The 26862-nt window shown below is 43.8% G+C and overlaps 1 long non-coding RNA gene across 1 annotated transcript in view; it reads left to right on the forward strand.

The window, feature by feature from the left end:
• LOC135902216 (uncharacterized) overlaps window positions 1-26862 on the forward strand; it is a 106566-nt gene that overhangs the window by 7406 nt on the left and 72298 nt on the right. The window contains exon 2 of the long non-coding RNA XR_010564447.1: window positions 9874-9992. This is a non-coding gene — a long non-coding RNA (uncharacterized lncRNA). The remainder of the gene's footprint in view (window positions 1-9873; window positions 9993-26862) is intronic.

The following is a 26862-nucleotide window of genomic DNA, read 5'->3' on the forward strand; positions in this document are numbered from 1 at the left end:
AGCAGCGATGTTTTCTCGTCATAGAACCGTTTCGAATAGTTCACGTGCACGCGTTACTAAATAAGCGACACCCTTTATGCATCTCCATTATATTGGCCCGCAATCAACTCTTGCGAGCTGGTCGTAGGCTGCGCAAGCTTTGCAAGTGAATCGAATCTTCTTGAAGTGGATGCGTTAAAGCTTATATATTATGCCTCTTTATGTGCCTTGAATAAGGGTAATTAAACAATATCTGTAAATCGACACATGGTCACGACGCTTTTATAGTGACAAGGCGAAAATGTGGACATTCAAGATGGGGTATTTTGGCCCCGTCGAAACATATTATGTCCAAGTTGGGAACTAGTGTCACCTTAAAGGTGCTCATATTCTTACGCAAGTGGCGTTCTTATGCCTTTAGCACAGATAACCGGATATGCAAGAGCAGGTTTACATAAACTGCCTTCCGACTTAAGAAGTTCCAGAGTCGACGGCTGTCAGTGGGCGTACGGCATTCGAAGGCTCTCTGTTATAGAACTCAGTGGTGGCGAAGTGGCTTTTGTTAAAAAAGAGACTTTATGCGGAAGAGATGTCCTTAGAGGATTTGTTTTGCAACTCACTAGATATCAGCAGCGTGTAAGGAGAAATACATTAACAAAAGCGTAGAATATGTTTGTCGTGAGTTATTAATGTGAGAGAGAGAGGCAGAGAAGTCGTAAGGGAGAGGTAGGGAGGTTAACCAGGCTGAACCCGGTAGGCTATCTTGCACTGGAGAAGGCGTAAAGGAGATCGAAATAAGAGAAGAAAGAAAGAGGTTCAGTCTCCACTGCTACTCACGCAAGCGTTCACCCCTGAGTCAAAGTAAAGTATACCAGTGTTACTGCTTTGCAACGTTACCGCGAAAAGAGATGACGCTAACCACTTCAAGAGTGATAAGATCATGTTGGATGACGAAGGAAAAAAATATATGTAATATCGCAAAAATGTGTAGGACTGATAACATGGTGAGTACCATGCCGATAAAACTGTATTTCTATACTTTTATGAAGTTCATAGGAGTTGCAGCTAGTCTTATTTATTTACGAGTATGTACCCAACTGTTGCAATTTCCTTAAGAAACACTTACATACGCGTATCTAAAAAAATCTTTAGAGCTAGACAGAAAGTTCTATGAAAGTCCCAGAGGTTATCTCATTCTGAAATCAACAAATCTTCAACGACTCAACAAATCAACAGATCAGCAAGCAGCAAATCAACAACAAATTGTCAATCGACAATTCAACAAATCAACAAGCAGCAAGTCTTGTTCTAACCACAGATGGCACATAGTGGGTGGCATTGGCGATTCGAACCGGATATTGGGGCAAGTGCTATTGTTTTAATGATGAATTTTTTTTCTTTCTACAACATCCGAGCTATCGGCGCAACTCGAATGCGCCATCTCTCACTAGTCGCGGGGATTCAGCATTTTATCAACCCATACTCGCTCGCACGAAATAAAGGAGGCAACAAAATGGGACGGGATGTCGACCAACGAACTTTATCAGACAATTTAAATTGATCATTGATAGGTCCCCATGCTTCCTTCCTAGCTATCATAACGTTTTAGTTTTTCTAAGTGGACTGCTGCTTTCAATCTAGCGTTACATCATCTCGTGCAGCAACTCAGAACTACTATAGGTCCCTCAAGGCATGCTCCAAGAGGTCGCACACAGAAGCTCTCGTTTCCTGTAAGCCACCATGGTGGCTTAGCTGCTACGGCGTTGCGCTGGCCAGCTCGAGATTGCGGGTTCTATTCCGGCCGCGGCGGCCGCATTTTTATCCGGATGAAGTGTGAAGACGCTCGTGTACTTAGGGTTACGTGTAGCTTCAAGGTTTGTGTTGCTTCAGAGCGTTAAAGCTATCGCCGAGGGCTCTGTGCCGTACGAACGCTGCTCATGTAGTCTTGAGCTATGCAAATGACGCTGTCGGCTAGCATGCTTTCAAGCTTTCACTGAATCTTCTCTCGTCAAAGGTGGGGCGTAATGGATGACCTCAATTTTCTCTATACAAATAGTGAAGAAAAAGAACAAGCCAAGTACTGGGACAAACCAAAACATAATGCTACCGTGATGCTTACAATATTAATCTGGTGATTGAAAGAGTACACAGACTGTGTCTGATAAGCACGACTTTATAAGCAAAATGGTAAGAAATATTTAGCGAAATATATTGCGCTGGTTCAGGCTACTGAAAATCAGCATAATTTGTTGTGACGCTTTATTAAACCGTTGTTGGTTACCTTTATTAGCCACGCGAGCTTTGCCACAGAGAGAGGGATATAAGGAAGGCAGGGATGTTAACCAGTCAAAAGGCCGGTTGGCTACGCTACACAAGGGGAAAGGAGAAAAGGAAGCGAGCGAAGGGAAAGAGAGAGGAGGTATAGAGACGTGCACGGACAGTACTTGATTCAAAGCCGCTTGTGCAAACCAGACGTTCTCAGGAAGCAGAAAACTGCCTTCACCACCTTCTGAGCCGACGATCAATGGGGACGGTGCTCTAGTACTGTCTATTCACTCATTAATCAATAATGTGTTGGACAAAGATTGTCTTTGTGCTTGAAATGGAGGACAGTGGCACAATAAGTCGTCAATGTTCTTGCATACGCAAACATCACATGCAGGACTGTCAGTGCTAATAAGCTTTCGTAAAAGCCCGAAAAAGCCAAGACGACCTAATAACCTGAAACCTCCAGATACTAATCAATTTTGCGAGCTTCTGAGTGCTACTGAGCAGAGTTTAAAATAAAGCGCTGAAATCATAAAGATTCTGTCTGTATATATGTAGGCCGAGGACTGGCGAGAAAGAAATTAGGAAACATGATAATGCGCCAAATAATGGTTTGTTTCTCATTAAAATAAATTTAACCGAAGTGCATTGCTATGCACACATCAGCCGTTGTGCCAAGATAGCGTCATTGCCACCTATTTCACAACAGATTCAGCCTATCTCCTCCCACTCTCCCCGCCTTTTTTTTTTCTTTGCCGCCGCTAAAGTAACGTTCTGTTTGCTTCCAGCGTATTCGTCGTGCTAGAAATTTCAAAACGCATAGGCTCCGCATCTAATTAAATGTGCTTTTGTAATTAGTACAGTACAGTACAGACAAGTCCTACCTCCAAATTTATGCAATGTCATTCATAAAGAAGCCCACAGAAAACTTTGTCCTTGATTAGTAATTCTATACGTCGCTGTCAGCGTACGTCATGTCGTTGCGTGTTTTAGCGCATGTAACTATTGGAGGAACGGGAAGAACATCATATCAAGGGTCACTGGTGGTTGAAGATAAGGAGCACATATTTTCGTTTCGACCCCCTGACTCAGTAAAACAGCAGAAACACAATTATGTGAGGTACGGCAACTGCGGGAGATACCAAGAATAATTAACGTCTGGACAAATACAGAATTCATGTTGATTGTATTAGCGTGCTGACGACATCTACAATTTTGTAGATGACGAAGCAGAGAGCCAGGGGTTCATGCATGATTGAAAGCTAAGCTGGATCTGACCTTGCGTCTGCCGTAGAAGCAAGCAAGCCTTGCGCGACCAATTTATCGTACCGTGATCTCATCGACTCCAATTCCGTGATGCCATGTAGGCTTTGATTCGCTACGCAATAGGACGAGCAATTCTTCGCACAATGGCTGAGACGCCCAGTCTTGTTTCGGCACAGTAGCTCCGCAAGGCAGACAATTGAGCTATACACGCTCCTGGGGAAAAGCAAAAGACAAATGAATCGGACAGGATTAGAGGCAGCGTAGCCCTACCGAAGAAAAACAAGAAAAGGGCGATTAAAGCAAGAAAGTCAACGCAATGTCACCCGAGGCCTATTGAGCCATGCTTGACGTAGCAATGTATACAAAGCCTCGACGCAATCAGACTTATACGAAACGCAATCCTCCAGATGGCACTGTCGAAATCATACTTGTTTGTGTCGGTTGAGCAAATACGTAACGAAGAAGAAGCGGTGCAATTGCTTTTCTCCTTCTTTTTAAGACGTCTGAATGGGAAAAAGATAGCGTATCGTTTCCAGCCCATGTCTTAATCACACGTTGTCTGTGTTCTGCAATATTGGCACATGCTTTACGAAACGAGATGGAGCTCAATCATTCGATATTTCAGTGCTACTGTTCTATAGCGCAGACAATGGGTATTTGTATTATTGCTTGCTGCTCCAAGCTCGCAAAGGGCGTGACCTTTGTTATCGCAATTTGCGCATGTAAATATTGATAAAATAGACTCAAGTTGCAGACCAAGGTTTAATTCGAAAGGGAGCTGCTTTAATAGAAAGGTGAGTAATAGTTATAATTGTGTCAAGGAAAGCGATCATGTTAGTTGCGTTTGGCGTAAGTGATTTGCGAACATGTGTCATGCTGCCTTGAGGAGTGCGTTATATCTAAGAACATGTTTATTTATTTATTTTCAGTACTGCCAGTCTCTTTCCGAGACAATAGCAGGTGGACGTAGAGATTGTACATGCAGGTACAATAATACATCAGCACCACACAGCAGTATACAGAAACCGGAATCCGATGCAGTAACAGTCATCACAAAGGTATAAGAACTAAAGGTATACAAATAAGTTTCTTTAATGCTAATCAGGAATGAATACCGAGCTGAAATTCTATGAACAATGCACTTGTAACGCTTATAACTTATACACATTTATAATGGAAATAATATCTTAACGATTTGTTTAAACTGCTGTAATCGGTATTTTATTACGTTTAATTTGTAAAGGAGGTCCCATTGCATTCGTTGACATCAGGACCTCCTGTGTATTAAAATCCTGTAATCTTTCTAATCATCACAATAAGACCCACTCTACTTCTGAAAAAGGATTCTGAAAAAGAAATGTATGAAGCATGCATTTTTAACCTTAGATAACACAAAATAACCAACAGCTAAAGATAGCAGGAATTATACATGAAATCTATTGGTACACAGGCAAATAAGAGCAAACCTAAAAACACTCTGTATTGAGCACTCGGCCACTAATATGCTTCCAATGATGGCGCAATGCCTCTGGGGTTGAGAGCGTTACTGCATTAACAGATGATATTTTCTATTTCTCAGGCGAAGTCAGATAATGAATTCTCATTGGTAAGCGAGGGATCTAAACAATTCCATTCCCTGACAGCAAGAGGAAAAAAGAGTATTTGAAAGTGTGATTGTGCTAAGAGTACTCTTTAAGTGCGTTTGAATGTTTGCGCCGGGTTACGCGGGACTCTGATAGACGGATGTGCAATGATGGGTGAATTTTATAATAGTTGTGAAGTAGCTGAAAAAGAAATTACAGCCATGCATGCTTGTTATGCTCTAATCGTTGGTGTTTGGAGGCCAGAGCTTGTTAACATTCTTGTGGGAGGATCAGTGCGCTCATATTTGTTGCAGATGAATCTTGTAGCCTTCCTCTGTACATTTCCTAGTTTTTTAAATGTCAGTGACTGTATAAAGAAACCATACTGTGTAAGCATATACTAACAGCGGTCTAACATAGATAGTATAGAATAAATTTTGGTAAATAGAGGAGCCAGCCGGAGGCATCTGCGAAGATAAAACAGCTTGCGCATAGCAACTGAAGTAACATTAGAAAAGTGCGCATCCCATCTGAGGTTTGAAACGATCGTTACATCTAAACATTTTTGTTCATTCACTTCTTGAAGCCTAGAGCCTTTAATGTTGTAATCAATTTTAATAGCTTCTTTCTTACGTGTTACCGTCATACATACTGCTTTTTTTTAAAGAAAAAAACCAGTCACAAGACACAAAGTACAAGAGGAGAGGTTCACACCGCAAGGACTGGTACCAACTATGTACCAAATGGCCCAAATTTCAACCCTTATGCTTTTTTTTTTGTTAATAGTCATTTGCTACGTGTTGCACCAGTTCGAGAGATGGTTTAACGAATCAAGTAATGCAAGGTGATCTGAACGACTGTTAATTTCTTAGTAAATAATGCAGTCGTCGGCGATGAGCCTAACGTTGTAAGAGATACTGTCTGTGATATCAATATTAAAAAACAACTGGCTGTGGCTTAGCTAAGGTGAAGCCCAGGATGCGAAGCATACTAGCCTTTATTTTAACGCGACAGCGTTAAGGAAGTCGTGTCGCAGAAAAGCCGGTGTCGTCAGCGTCGGCTCAGGCGAACATTTCGTTGTCGCGCCGAACGCTGCGTTGTTCGACGCTCACCGCGTCGGATGCGGGGCGCGTAGTCGCTGCGCCGTAGCAAAGCCACCTAGAAACAGTCTCTGTAGCACGCCGCAACCTTCGCTTCTCATTCCAACGAGCAGCTCTGTCTCCAGGAGGCATCTCACCTCGTGAGTGTCTAGCAGAGGCAAGCGCAGCTGCTTATATACCGCCGCGACGCCGCGAGCGACGGCGCGAGTTGGAGCCCCGTTTCTCCTCTGTCGTGACGTCACGGTGTCACGTGGTCAGACTTGAAGGCGACGCCGCGAGCGACGGCGCGAGTTGGAGCCCCGTTTCTCCTCTGTCGTGACGTCACGGTGTCACGTGGTATTGAAGGCGACACCGCGGCTCCTAAGGAGCTGGGTTGAGCTCTAGTAATATGCTTCGCATAAAATAAGAAATAACAAAGGCCCCAGAACGGAGCCTTGTGGTAGTCCTGACGTGACAGGCAGGGTTTCTGGTGCTACTTGCTCAAACAGGACATATTGGGAACGGTTAGTTAAAACGCCTTCAATCCAACGTGTTAATAATCCATCTCCAATGATATTACAGAGCTTTGCAATCAATTCATGCAATCTTATTCATGTGGCCATTCATGTAGCCACCCACCCCCGTTAATGCTACACATAATAATGGCATTGTCGGTTATTCATATTTATTTTCCTCTCATTCATTCTACAGATGCTTGTTCCATAGAACTTTCGAGAGGCAAATCTAAGAGAGATCAATAATGGTTGTTGCGTAACACTCCTGTATTTTGAAAAGTTTCAAAGCCCTGTAGTTGTGTCTGGTCTTTCGCAACGTACCTGCTGATTCTAAAACTCCTTGGCTCATCGTGTAATGCCGAGCAGCCCACATCCTCTGAAATAGTTTAATAGAATACAGGTTGACGGGCGAGGTACTGTAACTTCCTCTTCGGTAACATGACACTGATGTGTGTGTGTGTGTGTGTGTGTTTGTGCGTATGTGTGCGTATGTGCGTGCGTGCGTTCGTGTGCGAGAGACAGTCCCTTGAGGACAGGAGAATGAATGGCAACCAAGTGCTTGCCACACAATTGGGGAACACACGCATTTTACATTTTAACACCGGTATTCTCACCGAGAAAGAGCAAGAGCCACTTACATAGAGGATAAAAAGGGAGTGGAAGATAAGAAGTGAAACAGCGTACTGAGAAACTCCAACCTCTCCCTCTGATCCTCTCGCTAAATCTATCTGTCAGGTTTGGAGCTCTACGCGAGGAAAAGAGCGCTAAGGAATAAAAATAAATATTAAGGAGAAAGAAAGCTCCTGGAATGCACAAAAATACAGATGGTCACTGAAGTATGTCAACCTCAGAAACTATAGCAATGCTTGCCACGTATTGAGCTTTACTCACAAGTAGCTGCGTTCCTGGGTTCTACAGTGAGCTGAGAAATGTGACGTAGTGGATAGGGTATTTCGGTTAATTTTAACCAGCTGGCATGCTTTAATGTGCACCTAAATCTACGTAGAGCACGTTGTTGCTATCAAAACGGCATCCGGCGTATTTTCGAACAGTGTTTCTATAACGAGTTTTGACGCAATTATTGTGCAAAGGAACTTTATTTCCAGTTTAGAGACTTGTAGACTCCTCATGGTAGTAGAAAGACTAAGTGGGGACGAAAACTATAAAAATTCACACAATTTCGCTGGTATTTATGAAACTAAACTTTCGCTTTAGAGCATTCCGTACAGAAAGCGAGAGAGAGGCTATTTAATGAAAACTAGAGAGGTTTGGCGGGCGGCACGCCTAGCATAGCATTTCAGGTGACTACGATGATAACTGAAATCATATTCAGGCGATGTACGTGCATTTAAAACACGTATGCAACAGAACATACGTAATTAAAGTATCTGTTTCAATAGTGCCATAGGTAGCACGGGACGCACCAGTGGCACTATAGTCCATGGTTCAAGCACATCCCGTAGCTTCTGAAGTATCTACCCTGAAGTAGATTCAGTCATTAGGATGGTCTGTTGGAGTGCAAAGAAGTCGCAATTGCAGATTATGTCCTGTGGTGATCATTATTTCAGTAGCGATCTTATACAGGCCTCTGATTTAACTGATTTATTAAAACTTGTTTAGATCAGCTCTATGCCTACAAGATTCTTCAGCTCGGCAGAAAATGGTGGTGGCAGTGCCATCTCGTGAAAATTGCGATAACCGATAACGGCGCTCGATAACCTGGCTCCGAGCAGCACCAGCATCTCTGGGTTGCCCTCGATCGTTCGCAAGTGGTGCACCATCCTTTCGATGATTATTTTTAATCCCTAAATCGGCCAAGTCGGCACAAGTTTCCCTTACGAATGCGCTTTTCTTTTTTATAAGCTCGCCAGATGACGCAAGAAGCGAATGTGCTTTTGCAAGTTGAACATTTATGCGCCTTAATTTACCTTGATTCTGTATTGTTGATTGATAGGGTTTAATGAGGCACAACAATACTACGGCTTAGAGACTTGGCATAGACTACGGCTTCGGAATAATTTTGGCCTCCTCGGATGATTTTATGAGCACCTAAATAAAAATACGCAAGTATCTTTTTTGTTGTATTTTGCCCCAAGTGAAATGCTGCTGCATGCAAAGGACAGGAATTGCTCCCGCGACCTTGCGCTCAGCAGCGGAACGCCATGGCCATGGAGCCAACGCAGCCGATGATCCCGGATGAACAGCGCTGGGTTGCAGGCACTGGGTTAACGAATCGGTGGGAGATAACGCCGACAAAACAGTGCAAAGGACGTAAAAGTAAGAGTAGCTGCATTATTACATCCTTGATCCATGCAACTAAACGAAACATTAGTACAAATACTCGCGAGAACGTTGGATAATTAAAGAAGATATGAGCTCAGAGGTTCGGGAGAAGAGGACAATGATAAGCCATGTGTTGAAGCAATGACAGCGACAACAACAACAACGACAATAACGACGACGACAGCAACCGATAGTTTCTTACAATAATTACTAGTGGGATCTCTGGCGCTGCAACCGTTCAGTCACCATGGCAATTATGGGTAGCGGATGGATTTGTCACATCTTCATGCATGTAGATTCAGACGTTATTTGGGCTTTATTCACTACTCTTTATGTGTCTTCATTGTTGTAAATTTTGGAGCTATGCATATTTTTCTAAGGGCAAAGACCGCGCAAACAAGCCCAATTGCTATTAATTGGAGCGATTCAGCTTGTACAGTTCGCCAAATCGAAACGTCCCCAGCATCTCATCGAGCTGGCTTGCGCGCGAAAAATTCATAAAGGCGTTCTATGCCTCATGCCGATCTATGCGCCCATGGCGGTATGGCTTCAATAATGGGTCTGCGTTCTAGAGGTCTTGCGTTCGAATCTTGCTGTTGGATAGTTTTGATAATGTTTATTTAAATATTTATTACATAACACTTTATTAAATACTAGAAGTTTAAAAACTCACGAAGCAGTTTAAGGCCAGAAAGACCAAGTTTAGACAAGTCGATATACTACCCATCTCTCCCAAGCTGGCAGAACCACCCCGGTGGCAGTTCGATAGACACTTCGCCAGAGTTCTGTCTAGTAATTATTGTATAAAACTCTACAACAACAACAACAAACCAAAGGAAAGCAGTAATAAGAATAGTATGACGGACATTTCCAAAGTAAGTTTTGTCATTTTATTTACAGAGAACATGGTACACCAGGTGAAACAAACAATCGCCATAAGAATCCACACCCATTGCTGGTTCAACGACGGAAGGCGCGTCAGCGGAGAAGGAATGACGCATGCGCACAACGCCTAAGAGGTGAGAGTAGCAGCAGCCCGGCGTGCCCAAGGTTATTTAAGTACCAATCACGATGACAGACATGTGCTGACAACCTGGTCGCCAATGCGTGCTGTGATCCGGTATGAATGGGCACCTGTTCCCTGCATTGAAAGCCACATTCTCGAGACGTCACTTCCAAAACAATGCTGAGGTGGAGCAGGCTGTGCGATAATTAATTGCATCGCCGCGCCCCGAGTTTTACCAGAGTGGTTTCTTCAAACTGATTGCACGCTACGCCAAATGTCTCAGTGTCAGTGTCGACTATGTGGAAAAAATAGTGCAATGCGTATAGTTCATGATGCCATGGTGTACTATTTTTTAAAATAAATTTTCCATATCAAAAGAAATGACGAAACTTACTTTCGGAGAGTCCCTCGTAATATCAAGAGAACCTTGCCATGACTTGTGCTCCCTTATGAATCGGCTAACCCCTGCTACTGACAAAATAGGCGACCGCCATAGGTGACTATTCTGCGACTACGATGCTCTAGAGAGATCTTGATGGGAAGGAACGGTTATCTGATGCAAAAGAAAAAGGAAAAAAAATATCTGGTAACTTTTGTGCCAGTATTAAAAATCATTAGAGCAGGAAGTCTCCTTTCACGTAACAAGCACATTTTTATTCTTTACCTGAACGATCATTACTTACCAAATCATCAATATACGAAAGAAATTAGACTTTTCCTTTCCAAACACTTATTTGTAATCGCAAATGGTGTTTCTTCAGAGCCAGCAAAAAAGAAAAAAGACGTTTTATATATCTATGCTTTCGTCAGATACGTAAAGGTGCAGTTGAAGTACGCTTCCTGAGCATTGACAATTGCGAAGAAAGATCAAACAGAAAACTAACAGTAAAATGACGGCGAGCGAGAACGCTTTTCTCATGCTATAACCATAACCTTTTTTATGCGAAGCATATTACGAGAGCTCAACCCAGCTCCTCAGGTGCGGCGGTGTCGCCTTGAAACCACGTGACACCGTGACGTCGCGACAGAGGAGAAGTGGCTTTGGCTCAACTCTTGCAAGACGGGCTAGGTGGGAATCGAACCAGGGTCTCCGGAGTGTGGGATGGAGACGCTACCACTGAGCCACGAGTACTTTTTTTTTTCTTTATTTCCAGACAATCAACAAATACATTAATACATACTGCTCCCACCATCTGACAATATTCACTTTCCCACCGCTGCGCTTGAAGCTTGCGGTTTAGATTACAAAACTTTCATTTTGGCAAGGGCATCCATCAATGACAACAGATCATCGTCATACGCTAACTTCTGAAAAACTTCCCGCAGTTTACTGATATTCTCAGCAAAATACGAGTTTACTGTTCTCACATTTATATCACAATTCCTTACAGCCATGCGATTTCTCCAGATACTGTGAAGGCCGAGAAGAAAGAACATGTCATAAGGTATACTGTCTTGCTCTGTGGATAGGTAACGGATACCATGAGCTGTTAACGGCAATTCTTTTTTAATAGTTCTTTGCATAATATCCCAAAAGAAGACCGCACTCCAACAGTCCAGAAAAACGTGTTCTATAGTTTCTGGTTTCTTGCAAATCAAACAGTTAGTCCCCCATGGTAAATAGTCCCCTCTTTCTTCTAGCCACGTTTTTACAGGCAAGGTATTAGTATGTAGTTTAAAAAAGAATGTTTTCACTCCCCCTGGTACAATCATTCGCTTCACACGTTTTAGGACATCTTTCCCTTGGCCTTCGCGGTACATTAATCGATATAATGGTTCTGGGAACATAATATCTATTAAATCCGAGCTTATCCGCTTACGACTGACTGTAGCCAAATATTCTATGGAAAAGTGGCGGTGTAAAAATCTAAATGCTACGACCACCTCACGTAAAAATTTACTCGTTGCGTAACACCCACCCTCCCTCATCGAGACAACAAAGTTAGGTAAGGCATTGCTCAATCGGACTTGAATAACTGTTCGTAAGAAAGGATTTGTCGTGTCTCGTAAGAACAAAAATCTAGAAATCAGTTGCTTTAAGTATAAATTTGGTAATGACAAGCCCCCCTGACCCAACTTGCGAAACAAGTTGTTCCTGCTTGTTCTTTCATATTCAGACTGCCACACAAAAACAGCAAATACTCTATGGAATTTCTTGAGGTTGAATCGGGAACAACTCAGGACTTGCATGATATACCACAGCTTGCTCACCAAGAAGATTCTGCAGATAGCCGCACGTGCAAATATAGAGAGGTCACGTCCAACCCACTTATCAGTTTGAGCTTTTAATCCCTGCACTTTGCCATTCCATAAGTCTTTAGTGTCTCGATGTGTGCCTAATGGTACACCAAGATAAATCCCAGGCGTGAGCTTCCACTGCATACCTTCAAAAACACGTGGCGTTGTTTGCCACCGGCCGTGCCACAAGCCGACACACTTATCCAGGTTTATATTGCTGTCCGTCATGTCACAAAACTCACGCATAATTGTCATGGTAGCTCGAACACTCTCCTTATCGTCACAGAAAACAACAACATCATCAGCGTAAGCTAATAAACGTACCTCACATCCTTCTAGGCTGAATCCTCGCACATCCGGACTATCAATAATTCTTTTACAGAGGGCCTCTAGATATATTGCGAACAAAAGAGGTGACAGGGGGCACCCCTGACGAACAGAGGAACGCACTTCAATCCTTTCAGTTAGCTCATGGTTGACAATGAGGTTAGTTGTACAATTACTGTATGCCATTTTAACTCCCTCTGTTATCCGTGATCCAACACCGACATAGCCAAGAATTGTAAACAGGAGATTGTGACATACTCTGTCAAACGCCTTTTCTAGATCAATTTGTAACATAGCGACTTTCCTAAAATCTGCATCACATGTTTCAAGAATGCTGCGAGCCACATGGATATTAGTAAATATAGACCTCCCTCTTATCCCGCAGGTCTGATGCGGTCCTACTAAAGCACCAACAACCCCTTGTAGTCTCCGCGCAAATATCTTCATTAAAACTTTATAATCTACGTTTGTCAGCGTAATTGGCCTGTAGCCTGTTACTTTGTTAAGTTTATTTGCGTCATCGCTTTTTGGTATCAAGACTGTATACGCCCTTTTAAAGGACGGTGGCAAACGACCTTTTTGATACGCCTCCATAAAAACACGCTCTAATAAGATGGCTATCTTCGAGCAAAATGCTTTGTAAAAAACTGCTGTTAGTCCATCAGGTCCTGGCGATTTTCCAGGGTTAAGGTCTTCAATGGCCGTTTCGATCTCCTTTACTGTGATATCTTCGGATAATCTATCTGTTTCTTCGGCGTCTAACCTAGGTAGAGTGGTTAGAAAATGGCTTTCGTACCCAGCCTTGCTCGGTATTCTACACTTGAAGAGCTCCCTGTAATATTCCGTAAACGCATAATTAATTTCTTCGGCATCTCTAGATATTTTCCCTTTGTATTCAATCTCAACTATTTCGTTTCTCCTCGCATACTTTTTCTCAGTTCCCAATGCACGCTTTGTTGGCATTTCATCAGCCAAGATCTTTCCCATTCGTGCGCGAATAAGTGCGCCACGGTATTTTTCCGTGTCGATAGCCTCAATTTTATTCTTCATTTCCCTTATTTCTTCCATAAAGGTGCCTGGCACTGCAGTTTCGGCATCCACAAATTCCTGAAGCATTTTTTTAAAGTTATTTTCCTCTTGGCGCTCTTTAAAACGTATTTCTACTGCTCGCTCTATGGCATTCATTTTTACGACTTCTTTAAATCGCTCCCATCGCTCACCCCATCCTTTTTCACAGTCATTATTTGCTTTGGCAATTTCTGTGCGTACACTTTCTGGAAATTGGTCATCCTTTAAGAGTTTCGCGTTTAATTTCCATGTTTCCCATTTCATTCCAGGTTTTGCGGTGCTCTTTTTCCCTATCGTGAAGGCTACTAAACAATGGTCGCTAAATGTTATGTTCAGCACCTTGTAGTCATCGCACATTGTGGCGATTTCTTGCGAAAGATAAGCTCTGTCTAACCTTGCATGGCTATTGCCTTGAAAATGAGTATAATGCCGATTATTGCCTCCTTTCGCGTAATGTGCAATGTCTTCCAACAGAGCTCTTCCAATGGCCCCCCTCAGAAAGACAACGCTCTTATCAGCCCAGTATCCATCACTCGAACGATCGTCCGAGCTCAAAACGCAATTGAAATCTCCTAACACTATCAAACATCTGTCTGTATTCAGATAATGCGATATTTCTTGAAAGAAACTTAGCCGGTCATTCACTTTCGTTGGTGCATACACACATAATATTCGGTATTTTATGTTGCAATATACAAAATTGCACAGCACGAATCGACCACTCTGACAACTTAGAACTGTTTCCTCAACTATACCCAAACCTTTCTTAAAAAACATACAGCATCCGGCCGTTGTGCCAACAGCATGACTAACGCATACAGTATAGCGGTCACTAAACTGTGCAACCATACTATCAGTCTGACTCTCACTCTCTATTTTAGTCTCTTGAATCGCCAATATATCTAAATCTTCTTCCAACATTACGCGTCGGAGCTGACGCTGCCGCCGTCTCGCCCTAAAACCTCTAACGTTGAGGGTTCCCACGCGCAATGGAGCTAACGACATAGCCATTTCAAAGAGCAAGAGCAAAACAACAGTAAGGCCCCCAGCAAATAGCAACCCTCACAAACTGAGCGTCCCTGTCGGCACGACAGCTTCAACGGGCACCCGCGACACCAGTCGCGTTGGTCACTGCGTCGCCTGCCCTTCTCGGGTGAGCGACGCTGACCGTTGTGCTGGGGCGGACTTCCCTTTCTTGGCCCGGGTCGACCGGACCACCATCCACTGCGGCTCCAGGCGCTGAACACTGTCAGCTGGCGTCTCCTCTTCTGGAGCATCGCTTCGGTGCCTCTTGGAAGGCACGGCTGGCTCCTCAGTGGCCAACTCATCCGGCGTCTCATATGGCGTCTCTGGCTCCGCGTCCATCTCCACGTTAAACGCGTCACACCCGGGGTCCGTTTCTGCGGGCGCAGGCGGTGTCTTCTCTTCTTCATTCCTTCTTCTTTCTTTCTGCTTTCTTCCTGCTGTGGCGTCCTGTGTCGACGCGGATGGCGTTGCCACCTTTTTTGCGACACTTGCCACCTGTTGAACCGGCGTTTCCGAGGACGCTGTCAGTTTCTCCGTTGCCTCTTCTTCCATCAATTCCAGACCTTCGTCGTCGGGTTGCGTGCTGCCAGTAACTCTTGCATACGTACGTACGCAATCATGTGCTTCATGGCCGAATTCCCGGCACTCAGAACACCTTGGGACTCTGCAGTCTCTTCTAATGTGCCCTTTGCGTCGACACCGCAGGCAAATCGGAGCTCTCCCGGGAACGACAACCAGCACAGAGCCACCAAAGATCTTGAACAAATGGGGCAGAGCGTCCGGTGTTAAGTTTTCTCGGAGCGTCATCCGCACAATACGCGTGGTAGACTCAGCTTGCTCGAAGCCCCTCACCTTCCAATCTTCTTGTCTTACTTCTTTCACTTCGCCATAGTGGTCGAAAGCCTTCTTCAATGCTTCCCCGGTAACGTGGAATGGAACCCAGTGCACTTTGAGTGTGATGTCTTGTTGCACTGGGTCAATTGCGGCACAAAAGCGCCCTTTTACCTCCAGGCCTCCCGCTCTAACAAGCACTTCCTTCACCTCTGGAGTTCGTAGCTTGATGAGCCACACATGCGTCATTTAGAAGGGCCCAATACCGGTCACGTCTTTCAATACACCGAGTTCTTGCAACGGGTCACGGAAGTCTTCGAGGCGGTATGGTCTCCCGGCAACGTCACAATGTAAGAACAGACACTCCTTCATAGTTTCGCCTGATGGCAAAGTCGGTAGCATAGGGTCGGTAGTAGATACCGATAGCCCGGTGGGGCGACAGAAGACCTGTTACCACGGCCAGACGCGGCCGCTGAAACCGCTCTTGCAGAGCTCGACATCTTGCGTCCGAACGCGTCCGTGTCCAGAGGCAGAGTGACTGAGCCACGAGTACGATGCTTCAAAGCGGTACAAAAGCGCCTCTAGTGAATGCGGTGTTGCCTTAGAAACGAGCTGTTTCTAAGGCGTGCGTCTCTTGCTCAGGCGCACATTTCGTTGCCGTGCCGAACGCTGCTTTGCTCGACGCTCACCGCGTCCAATGCGGGGCGCGTAGTCGCTGCCCTGTAGCCCATTGTCTTACACCCCTTGGCGGGTCGACGGGAACGCTGTCGCGTTCCACTCTTGAAGGCGAAGCAGTAATGCATGAGTTGTTTCTTCGTCTAGCCGAACCAAATATAGCCAAGCAACAGCAGTTCACCAGGCTAAACAGTGGTTCAACAACTAAAATAAAGGCTAGTATGCTTCGCATCCTGGGCTTAACCTTACCTAAGCCACAGCCATTTTTTCCTATTAAAATAAACCGATTACGTGATCTATGCTTCCGCGCCGGCAAAATTCAAAGGACTAAAATTGATTTTTTGGCGATAGCAACAATTGAAATAAATAAAAATGGTTTGTCTTCCAGGAGTTTGCAATCTGTCGTCAGAAATGGCAGAGACATCATTAAAGAGCTGTACTCCGGTATAAACAAGCGTTAGCCAACGATATAAAACACCTGACATTAGCAAAATATTCTGGAAAACTTAAGGGCACAAAATGAAGCCTTTCGATACAATATATCTTATCTTTGCAAAAGTGAACGTAATTTCTTCTTAGAAATCGGTGCATATTCTTGAACTTCTCTACCGTAAACGGTAGTCTTGAATGCGCCATCGCCCCTATGATCATCTCGTTATTCCGCCTATCAGCGGGGTGTACCTGAAAGCCGGCCAATCAAGGAACGGTCTTGCGTATAACAGAGACGTGGGGAATACTGCTCCAGAATAAAGTAAACTGTTAACCTTGAACCTAATGAGCGGATATTATTCTGTCATCTGCACACTCAGGTAGTTTCTGCTGAATCAGCACAGTTCTAACGCCTAAAGAGAATGCTGCCCGTGCACCTCTGAAAGAACACCGGTCGGCTAAAGCCGAGTCCTCCGGTTTCCTCAGAAACCATGCCACAGGAAGAAATGGGTTCGGCAGTGGTGCTGAGACTGCAGGTCTTGCTCTGATAGCCTTCTTTCTCGAAGCTAGCAATAAGGTCTGGCCAGACTGCACCCCGCCAGCGGGCTCTGTTGTAACCTATAAGAGCTTCCAATTTCACTTACGCTCACTTCATCAATTCGTCCCTGCGTTCCAGATTAATATGTTTACTAAGCTTAATATGTTATATGAACATAATAAGCTGCGTTCCTGCTCAATATGTTCCTATTCCTGAAATGTTGTAAGCTTATTTTGTGTACACAATAAGGCGAAAATCCCTCCTTCAACTATCAGGTTACCTTGATCTCGTTTCCTGAACTTTTAGTTATTCGAAGCAAGATGTTAAATAAAATTGTAAGCTGGAGTACTCCACTTTTTATTGCTTATGTGGTGGCAGGCAAATGTGGAGTTGGAAGCGAACGTTTGAAATCGAAGCTTTCGTATGCGAACCTGGCCGGGCACCGCGCGTGACGCTGGTTTTTTTGCAGCACCACCAGATGCCACTCGCCTCCGCGCATATGCGGAGGCGTATTTGTCATATATGCACGAAGGCATAGACGACGATTTGACGATTTGGCGCAGCTGCGGCTGGAGGTATATAGTGAAAACCGAGTAAAAGATATATCGGAAGGCCGAAAATGTAATGAAGTGGCAGAAGTTCACCAGAGACTGAAGCAACGACTGTCTACATTACCACTCACGCTTTATTAGAAGGGCATATAAAGAGGACTAGAAAATAGTGAATTAGGATTTGATTTATCCTGCATGCGTAATCGACAAATGGTGCAACAGAAGGTCCACAGACTGATGCATGGCGCAGACATAGTGTTACTAGCGAACAATTTAGGAGGTTTACCGACACTTACGAATATGTGCGGCAATGCAGCGACAAACCTAGGCCATAAGTTTAGCACAGAGAAATTCGGAATTATAATCTTTAATGAAGAGACGAGCAATTACGTGCGGTTAACTCAGCAGCAAGTCTTACACATGCGTAAGCAATATAATTAAATTGGCGCATACATAACCGAAGGAAATACCTACTCATGCGTCCGCCAAGATAGCCTAAAAATGAAAGAGAAGCGGAATGGCAATAATGAAACATGGAGCCAATAAATCATAATTATCACCGTCGCCGCGGCGGCGCTCGTTCTGCTGGGCAAAGCAAAAAAAGAAACACGGAAATAACCAGAAAGATCGCCTACGCAATGGATTTGAATTGCACTACGTACGTACGCGCATGATTCGTACTAATGATGGTTCTCATAAATGCCTAGCAAGAACACCTGTACATCGTAATTTCATCTCGCGTGTAAGCGTGCACACGTCTGGAGAGAGGTTCGCCATTGCGTTGAGGGCGAAGCAGGTGCCCTTTCTCTGGTACCCGAATATAGCGGGCAGTCCCATTCACCAAAGCGCTTCGATTCGGCAAAGTCAGACAAGTGTGCCATTTCTCTTTTACTTTATGCCCGTACCGTTCAGAACTCGGGACACGAGTGCCTCTCTCTTCTTTTTCTCTCTTTCCTGGTGAACTGCGATTGCCTGCGAGCGTTATGCGACGACTATCATTGCGTGAGCCGTGTATCTGCATTCAAGTTCACGCATATTCCTTTGCACCTGTCTACTACTTCTCGCTCCAATGGCCCTCTACGTGAAACCTTATACTGCCAACCGCCACTTGCCCTTCCTTACTAGTAGGCATCTCCTATTACTTGCTCTGCCGTTCTTACCTCGACTTTTACCACGCTCGATGTCTCATTGTTTGCTTTCTTTTCCTTTTCACGCATCACTCAATTATGTATCTAACTTTTCGAAATTTCTGCTTTAAAACACTCACCGCCTATATTACCAGCTAGAGTTACATAGCGCCTATTCTCCCCTGGTATTTGTTTATTTAGCGGTATCATTTACGAGGCTATACGTTTTTTTCAAAGCTTCCGCTATTTTTGCATACCTAACGCCATTACGAAACGAAAGATACCAGGCGACGTATTCGACATGCACGCTGTGCAATACAATTAATTTAGGTGTATTCACTTTTTACGAAGAATGTCCTTGAGAAGTGCAATATAAGCACGACGTGCTGGTTTGGTTGTATACAGGGCGCAAAGATTTCACAACGCGTTGCGCGCTGCTCAAAGAACCGGGCACATGATGACGTATTCCACGTCCCTATTTTCCGTTCTTTGTTGGAGCTGCGTGAGCGGCCAGTGGGTCAGCACGCAGCCCTGTGAGACAATAATTTGCGCAAGTTTCCCCCGCGGATGCTTATTGCGAGTGGTATATAAATAGTCCATATCGCGATATAGGAGCGCAAATTTCTTGGCAGTGGGGACTTGATCACAGCTGTGGTAACTAAGCATGATGAGGGTCATGCGAGTTTTGCTGCAAAATATTAAGAAAAAAAGTATGTCAGAATGAAAGTGCGACGGTCCTTGTTTGCATCAAGGACTTTTAATACAAAAGACAATGTTGAAGCTAATCTTGTCCGCAGACCTAATTTTCGCACATTAATTCGATGTTGTAATTCGATATTGCACACACACATTCGCACATTAATTCGATGTTGTAACCTCACATTTCCCCGGTGCACTACAATTTCGTGTGTCATGAATTCACCTCTACAACGAAGTTTGTGCAAGGAAGTAAAGCTGCAATCGGGGACAGTTGGTTATTGGTGGTTTCGGGAAAGCGCGCTGTTTGAACAAAGCCTATGCAGGAACGACTTCAGAACGGCGCAATGCTCATACTATACAAAGCGCACTAACAACTGTTTATTCACATCACAGGTCTACGATAGGATGGGAAAGTGGGGAGCACGCCATGGCGACAGCACGTGCAGCGAATGTTTGAGTGCGTGATCGATTGTTCTATCGGCTTAAATTGAATTGATGCAGAGATCGAACGCAACAAAACTGAGGGCTTATCAGGCTATCCACGGGGTTCAGTTTTGCAAAAAGAGTGCGCATCTGTGTTAAACTTGTACCTCTAGCTTTGTTTATAGCTATAATTTCTTAATAGTACACACAAGTTTAACTAAAGCAACTAAAGTAATTAAAGTTCTTGCAGACAGCGTTGATATTAGCACTATGGACAATCATGAATGAGAACAAATACGACAGTATGGGTTGTGGTGTTTTTCGCGCGCATCTTTAGCGCTATTTTAAACGCTGGCAGCAAGATGAACCATCTCTCTAAAATCAAGGTAGTGTTAAAGTTTTTGTAAGCCGTTTTGTGTGACATGTGGACCGCCCTTTATGAAGTCGTTCCTGTATTGGTTTTGTGTGAAATATTGGTGAGTTTTTATAAAATTATGCAACGAAACATCACGGTCACTAAATGTTCACTTAGGATACATATATATGTTTACCAGAATGTGCCAGATCTAGCAGCACGGGCCGTTGGTGACACAGCACCGTGGGTACATGATGCTGTGCTGGGTACGGGTGCAGGGGTAGGTGATGCCATAGTAAGCGCAAAGTTCAGGCGTGGTAGTTTTCACGGCATAACACGTCGGTAAGCATCTATAGTCTTTAACTTCTTGCATTTTGTTAGTTGTTGCACTTGCTTACTTATACTGGTTTGAAAATGAGGAGCTTAGGGATATGACGTAGCATATTCCATTGCTTAATGCTTAGTTCTATACTTCACTCGTACCTAAAGAAGCCGGTTTCGCGATGCTGTGGTACAGAGCTAAGGTAATCGCGTCCATTTTGAAGGGGTGGCTACCAATGTTGCAGGAAGTAGTCTGCTGCTCATCTAAAGCTAGGCGACCTTGTGTATTACCCCGGAAAGGTGAGCTCCGGATCCTATAATAACATTTCAAGGTACACTAAATATATGCTGCTGCACCGCAAGGAGGGCTGTGTGTTCTCGCTTTTCCTGAAGCCGATCACGCACACGCATGTTGTCTTTAGTAGCTTTTATGTTATTGATTCTCTAGCACTTGTTTATTATGCCTACGCTACTGTGTATAGGCGACAGAAAACCAATATCGCATGACAGCAACCCTGGGCTTTCTCTCGTTGGCAGCACATGCATGCCGGGCTTATTGACTCTATAAGGTTCCCTCACGGTCGACTAGTTTCAAAATCCGCGCAAATAAGGTTAACTCTGATTGATGGCTGCACCACTATGAGAGCCAGCAGCACTATATGCAGTCTCGCATATACAATATCATCATTTGCGACGAAGGGAAGGCGAGTTATAGTTGGCGGTCTAAACACTTTCCCGAAATGCGAGCACCTGTTGTGACATTGCCAAGACCAGGCAGGCGAGATTACTCGAGCGCTAGCTTCACCGCTAAGTGTACGTTTTCTATGTGGTCAAGTGCAGCGTTCCCTACGTACTTTATTGTCCATCAGGATATATGATTGATTGAACCTCTTGCATATTTTTCCCACATCATTTATAATTTGTGCATGCCAGAATAACGTCCTGGTACTGCTCTCAATGAAAAGAAATACATGACAAACTTCACCTAAGTTTGGATAGCAAAGGTTTCTTTCATGAATACCAAATTGTTAGAGGAACCGGGAGGATCCGAAGGACCCAATCTGAAGGATTAGCGAAGAATAGTCACCCATCCAGTGGCACATACGAAATGACTAAATCGTAAAAAAATGAAGTACATCAAAGAGGATGCTGAATATATAGGGCTGTTTTATTAAAACGTTGGTGTGTTTGGAGGCGCTTCCAGAGAGCCGATAGTATGTGCTCACGTTCTGCGCAGAAATTTGTTTTTGTATAACACAGGACAGAGATGCACTTACTCTCACTACTTGGTAATCAGCGTACGAGGTTTTTTAGGAGCATGCACGCTAGTACTTGCATTCGGAACACGTATGAGGTTTCTATATACACCTCCACAAATATGCGCGACGAGGAAACGACGACAACCGCTAAAAGCTGGGGAACTGGGGAAGAGGCAGATAAAACTTCATTTTATAGCATGCAACGTCATTGGTTGCAGATGCATCTACGGGCTTGATCCTTAAGCGGCTTTGCAAACCCCGTGGCCTTTTTGAGTTGTCAGGACATTCCTTGCGTGTGGTCACTTTTTCGCGCGGAAAACCAAACGTGCGATGGAACAAGCTCTTTCAGCAATGTTAGATTTTATGTATGAAATTATCTTGATTGTGGCCAATGGTAATGACGAAATGTAGTAATGTTACTGACATTTACAGCAGATCGTAGTGAGTGGCCTAGAGGATAACCATTTTCGAGTTCACTTTTCTCAACTTAAGTATCTATGCATTCTCGGGCAATTTTACCCATGTCTATGCAGCGATTTCACGCAGATAAAAAGCAGGAACAGGGTCCCTGCAGAACGTCTCACTGTATCTGGAAAAGTGAGTTCGTTGAAAGAGTAAGTAGTTTCCTGTAACGCGTTACCTCAAGCGCTTACGAACCTTCTGCGCAAAATAATATTGACACACAAACAAGCAAAAAAAGTGCGCTAATTAGACATATATATATATATATATATATATATATATATATATATATATATATATATATATATATATATATATATATATACGAGAACAAACGCCCTTAAAACCATATGCCAGAACAGTTCTCTTTAGAAGCACTATATCTCGGAGCTCTACAATCATGACTATCAGAAAGATATTACCAAAAAGGCTGCTTAACGAACGTTTCCCAGGGACCTTTAGTTGCAGCAGCAAGTTGGGAAAATTGAGAAAGTTGCATTCAAATTGCTGCAAGAAGAGGCAAGAAGGTTAACCAGTTCGCTCATCGTTGCGTTGGAGCGTAAGGTGGTGCTCTAGTGTGCACCCCTCTTGCGCAGATATTGTAGTTACTCAGCATTTGAGGCCTGTGTAACGCGCAGCATTTCATTGTTGCTGGATCTTGGAGACTACGCTCCCGTTTGAGCCAATTTACAGCTGAGAAAAAATTGTGCGCGCGTGACTTTCTGGCATTTACCTCCTAAGTGGCCTTCGCTGTCCACAAGTACCAGCACATGTTCAGTTCATCCACTGACATCTGGTAGAGGTCCAAAATGCTTAAACAAACACTCAGCTTGTTGTGTCAACATGCACAACGATGCTGTTGAGTGGCATAGTCTCGGGTGTTTCACTGCAGCTCCCAGCGAATTCAGGTTCTCAAATCAGCGTCGCTTGTTAAAGTTTGTCTCGTCAATAAAGTAAGCGGTTACGAGTAATCGGTTACTCAAAAAATTATTTTCATTACAGTGAGCTCCAAGTAAACAATGTAATCGCTAATTTACAAAACTTTAACATATGTAAATAATTACCAGTAATTATTTGCACGTAATTTGTTACGTACAAGTTAGATGCTATATCAGCCAGTTTTATTGGCCCGATAGAACTGAAGGACTTGAAACCGGAGTTGTAGGTAGAGAAGCTTAGCTTTAAGATTGCTGCAACCTTTCTTAATCCCATCTTGACCTTTGCTGTCATTGCTATTTGGCCTACTGCAATAAATAGAGCGTTGAACAAGACACTGTAGGAGAACTTTTGAAAGCCGAGATGACACTTGCCATCGCCAATGATCCGAATTAAGAGGTGCCCAAGTACTCGTAAGAAGGTTTGTCGTTAGACGATAAAGCATGCTCACGTATTGTTTTCCCTTGTCGACATTTTTGTGTATCATTTCCAGCACACCTAAAAAAGAACACGCTTGAAAACAATGTTTGCTAAAACGAGAAAAAAGAAAAAGACACGTCGTTGTAGCTTTTAAAGTTGATAAGCACAGACGGAACCTTAGGGGCGTGAAACACGTAGAAAGCAAGCATTAACTGAAGCATATTCAGGCATGTGGTGCTGACATCTTGTGTTGCAGTAGACGAAATATGAACCATGTTTTCTTCCAATTTCTTTTTCTTTCTTTACATTTCTACCCTCGCGGAAGCTCATACTATTATAAGAATTTACGTTCTGTGCATTTGCGGACTTTGTAATCATTGCCATTGACTAGCCTGCACTCATACAGTACACGGCCTTTAGCCCCTATTTTCTCAGCTAAATGCGCGGCTTCGTTATAGCTCATGCCAACGTCTCTGCTTTCATCTAAATAAGTTGCTCACGCTTTTGCGAAAGTTCAATGACCTCGATGGTCCTGTGCTGGCATGTGTCGGTGATAACAAATTCGATGGCAGAACGCAGTGACCAAGCAAGCTACAGCAAAAACAACAACAGCAACGCACTACGTAGGTGTTTCCCAGTGCGCGCAAACATGCTGTATCGTGCCTCTCGTGATACGACCGCCTTTGCGTGCTCAGTTGCCTTCGCGACAGCGACGCATACCTGACAGGGCAGGTGCAGAGAAGCGCGAGTGCGTCCCGAACGCAAACACGGCCAAGATGAAAGACCACACGCGAAACCGCTAAGGCTTTCTCTGTCTCTCTGTGGAGGTTTTTGAAAGTGAGCGCTTCGAACACGCGATCTGAGGATTTGGGGCGGGGTATAAGAGAGATCCCAGATGGCCATAGGAGCCATCGACTTATAGCGTAGAGACGCCTTCCCTTTCATTAAAGCGGAGGGTGGTTGCTGTACCTCGCATCGATATGGTTTAATTTATTTTTTGTGCTTTGATTTACACCAACGCTTGAGATCATGCGCTGAAACAGGTGAGCGGGGGGGGGGGGGGGGTAAGACGACAAAAATGAGATATAGTCGATTCAAAATATGGCAACAAGAGAGCATGCCCTTAACGAAAATAGATTTTGCCAGCACCAGTAAAATATACAGAAATTGCTGATTCTTTCTACACGTTACTCAAAAATAAGGAAAGGAGTATTTGTCTTTCATTCGAAAGTAGCACAAGGCTATAAAGCAAGTATGTGTGAGTTTTTCCAAAACAAATCTTTGTACTTGAAGTCAAATTTGTCTTGCTCTACGGGTCGAACGCGGCAGCAAGATCATTCCGGGAAAGGATAGGGGAGGGGGGGGAGGGGAGTTGCAGCTTTACCGTCCGAGCTAATCGGCAGATAGCAAATGAAAGCATGAGGTCGAATCATATTAGGCAACCCAAGACATATTAAAAGCAGATTAGTTGAAGTTATATGAATGAGAAAGTTTCATCCACCCTGTGGATAATGGGGTAAAGTAAGATGCAACTTGTAGGTTTGTGCTACGTTTGCATAAGCGTCAATATGTCACACTGGCAATCCTACTAAGCGTTATGATCGCAGATGCATTACGTACTAAGTGTTACAATTAAATAAACACTATTTACTAAGTGTTACAGTCACATGAGCATTACTCCCTCACGCTTAGTTCGCCAGTCGCTTATTAGGAGTTTGTGCCACAAATGACATTAAGTTTGTTCTTTTACTCTGCTGCGCCGCTTCGGTTGCAGTTAGGCTATTATACTTTTTCAACATAACTCATAACGTTCATTCGGTATCGCAACTGCACCATCAACACCCGCTTCAACTTGCTTCTGCAAAGCTGTTTTATCTCTAGATGAAAAAAAGTTATCCCTTACGATAAGGCTGTGGTAGGCAGCGAGATGAACTAGTCATAACATTTAGCACTAATATAACCTAAAAAACCCCTATCTCGTTGAAGCAGCTTCTTTCTAAAGCACGGCACAGGCAACGATCTCTCATTTACTTAGTTCAAGTCCTGGAATTGCATTTCACACTCCAGCATCTTTTCCTTTCATAATCTGCATTTATTTTCTTCTAATCTGCGCAAGAGATTGGTTACTCAAAGATGTCATTCTAAGAACCGGCCGCTTTTATTATTATTTCCACCAGCTAAGAGTAAACCGAAGAGAGAGAACTTGGGAGTTAAATTAAAGAGACTTCTTATTCAGTCGGCCTAACGAAAAACCACTTGTCCCTATGAGCCTACATTAAAAGTAATCTTGCAATATGTACTTCCAGTCTGTAATGTGTTCTCTCCTTTATTCTGTTCGGTCTGTTGTCGTAGTCAGCAATGCAGAGCACAGCGTAAATTATTGACTGGCTAATACATAGAGTGCGTACTCTCAACTTGTTCGAGCTCTCAAGAGCTGGCTCTGTTATAATTAGGAATGCTAATACTGATCGCAGCAGCCCGCCGAGAAAATGAAACGCATTACGGTTGAATTAGCGTCGATTGTTGTACTTGCTTTTAATATGTTTCGTTCTAGCTTGTCTCCTTTCCAAGTTTCATGCTTTAACCAATGGCTTAAGAGTAAGAGAAACCTCACTGTTTCTTTTAAACGCGAAAACTAATGATGCCTTATTGCAAAACGCGCTTCTCGAGGCTTCGTTTTAGTATGCACCGCTGTGCTGATTCAGCACTTTGCCTGTATAGAAACGGTTCGTCATTAAACTTCTTGCACCTGAAAGTCTCCCTCTCGACCCTGCAAGTTACCTCTGCAAGTGAACTAAAGCGTCTTTGAGTTTATAAAGACAAAAACCTTCGTATATCTCTTTGGAATCCCTAAAGAGAACACCGTCTCTTCATTGAAAGTTCTGATCATAATAACGATCGTTTCAGTACTGCAAGGACAAAGTTTACGGGAATGAAGAAGGGACGCCGCCAGAGTTTAACGTTCGTAGCGGGAGTTCACGAGAAGACATCAGCGAAAACATTACTGTATGAAAAGTTGAATGCACGGAACAAGCGCATAGAACGACAGCGCGTAGCGCAGTTTCCTTTGTTCGTACTACTGCGCATTGGAAGTGGTGGTGGTGGTGGAAAATTATTTATTTGCAGTAAAATTGGTGCGGAGAGACTCTGGGTGGTCGGATGTCCTTGGCTAGAGGTAGGGGACCCTCAGTCCAGGCT

The sequence above is a fragment of the Dermacentor albipictus genome, chromosome 4 (assembly GCF_038994185.2).
Source record: "Dermacentor albipictus isolate Rhodes 1998 colony chromosome 4, USDA_Dalb.pri_finalv2, whole genome shotgun sequence".
NCBI classification, from domain to species: Eukaryota; Metazoa; Arthropoda; class Arachnida; order Ixodida; family Ixodidae; genus Dermacentor; species Dermacentor albipictus.